This window comes from Microtus ochrogaster, unplaced genomic scaffold (assembly GCF_000317375.1).
Source record: "Microtus ochrogaster isolate Prairie Vole_2 unplaced genomic scaffold, MicOch1.0 UNK6, whole genome shotgun sequence".
NCBI classification, from domain to species: domain Eukaryota; kingdom Metazoa; phylum Chordata; class Mammalia; order Rodentia; family Cricetidae; genus Microtus; species Microtus ochrogaster.
This window is the reverse complement of record NW_004949104.1, coordinates 13,448,753-13,450,936: the sequence shown is the minus strand read 5'-3', so window position 1 is coordinate 13,450,936 and position 2,184 is coordinate 13,448,753. Positions and strand designations below refer to the sequence as shown.

Here is a 2,184-nt window from a genome sequence, read left to right as displayed (position 1 = left end):
ATATATATATATATAAAATCTGGAGGGGCTCTTGCAAACCCACCTCATGGATGCCCAACCCCAGTCTTACACAGAATCATGGTTCTCACTGAGCCTTTACCCTGTCCTGGAGACCCAGAATGCAAGTGTGAAAGTAAGCCAGGGAGCAGCAATGGGATAGCAAAGCCAACAGGGTGTCTGACATTGCCAACTTTACAGACCCACAAACCCAGTTGTCTTTAGCCAGAGGCCTGAATATGATCCCAGTGACTCCTTTCTGTGCCTCCATTTGCTTTAGACAGCGATTCCAGCTGGCACTGGCAGTTACAGGCTTGCTGGACTTGTGGTCAGGTGCCTGTTGTACAGCGGGGTCAAAGAAGGCTTTGGCTGAGCTTACAAAAGTATGGCTGTCCAACATATACTACAGCCTTTCTAGCCAAAAGAAAAATCATATAGCCTGGAAGACCTCTGAAATTGAAGGTGTTATAATTAATTCATATCATGGCTTTTCTTTTTTTAAAGATTTATTTATTATGTATACAGCGTTTTGCCTGCATTTATGCCTGTATGCCATAAGAGGGCACCAGATCTCATTATACCTTGGAGGCACCATGAGGTTGCTGGGAATTGAACTCGGGACCTCTGAAAAAGCAGCCAGTGGTCTTAACCTCTGAGCTATCTCTCCAGCCCTCTTTTCTTTTTTATTGACACAGGGTCTCACTATGTAGTTTTGGTACTTGCTATGTCGACCAGGCTAGCCTCAGACTCTGAGGTTCTCCTGCCTTTGCTTCCTGCATGCAGGGATTTATCATCTAAGATGGTAACTTGCAGAACTTCTAAATTAGACTAAGTTATTCATAACTTCATAGTTTTCACCAGTTCACTGTCATGTCTCATTTTTGCAGATCTGCAAGGAATCTGGTGACCAGCAGGACAAGGCATGCTTCTGCATAATTTAGACCCAAAGAACATAGAAAGACATGAGCCATAACTGTTGTCCTCAGAGCAATCCCAACTTGGAATATAGGTATGCACATAAACCCCTCACTACCATACACCTACATGTGATGTGTGTATGTGTTATGCTGTGATGTAATTACACAGAGCATATGTTTAGAAAACTTTAGTAAGTTAAATTTTTCTAGAAGAAATAGATGATATGAATTTTCCTATCTTATTTGACCCAATATATCAAACATATCATTTCAATGGTTAAAGTTATCCAGGTGTTTTGCCCATTTCAAGTGTTCAATAGTTCTACAGACCAGGCTGGCCTCAACTCTCAGAGATCCGTCTGCCTCTGCCTCCTGGGTTCTGGGATTAAAGGCGTGTGCCACCATCGCCTGGCTTCAAGTGCTCAATAGTTGACAGGTGGCTCCCACGCTGAAATGGGCAGGATCAGACAACAATCAGTATCAGTTTGCGACAATGATGCACAGGTGGGACTCAAAGTTAACAATCACATTGGACTAATCCTGAGCATTTCCGTAAGATGACCATTCCTTCCAGTAAAGACGTAAACAGTTTCCACTCCTTGCTTTCCCAGGGGCCCATTAGAAAGTTAGGCAGCTCCTAGCTGAGATGCTTACAATAAACACAGGAAGTATCCCAGGTAACATTAAAGTATTTTCTATCACTCATGTGCTAAGTATGGACCTGGAACGTGCAAAAGATGAGCTCACTGGAAGAAACACTAATCACCAGGGGTGATGTGTGTGTGTGTGTGTGTGTGTGTGTGTGTGTGTGTGTGTGTGTGTGTAGGGAGGGGAAGTTCTGACTTAGGTGACCACAGCAGGATCTCTCCTCGGCCAGGTATCCCTGATTGTGACTATGCTTCAGTCTGGGTTTATGAAGAATTATCTGATGCTGCCGATGGGTTCAGAACCTGTTAGTCCTGAATACCATGGATAGCACTATGTAAAAGCAACAGCTAATACTGGATGAGCACCTCTCAGCAAATCCACTCTGTTCTGGCACAGGTACCCTTACATACAGAACAGAGGCAATGACTTGCCCAAGAGAGATGGAAACACACGGGCAGCCTGATGTCAGAGCCAGGCTCTCAGCTGATATTTGTAGTATACAAAAAAAGAGTCCCTTGAATATCAATAAAGTACAGAAAGAAAGAAAAAGTAAAATGGGAGAAATGGGGTTGGGTGGGTGTAGAAGAGGAGCAGCCACCACCGTGAGTGCACTCTGCAGCTC

General features: G+C 44.0%; 1 protein-coding gene across 6 annotated transcripts in view; it reads right to left on the bottom strand.

Moving 5' to 3' along the window:
- Positions 1-2,184, bottom strand: part of Ogdh (oxoglutarate dehydrogenase) — a 64,795-nt gene that overhangs the window by 22,206 nt on the left and 40,405 nt on the right. The gene's annotated exons all lie outside the window — the stretch shown is intronic.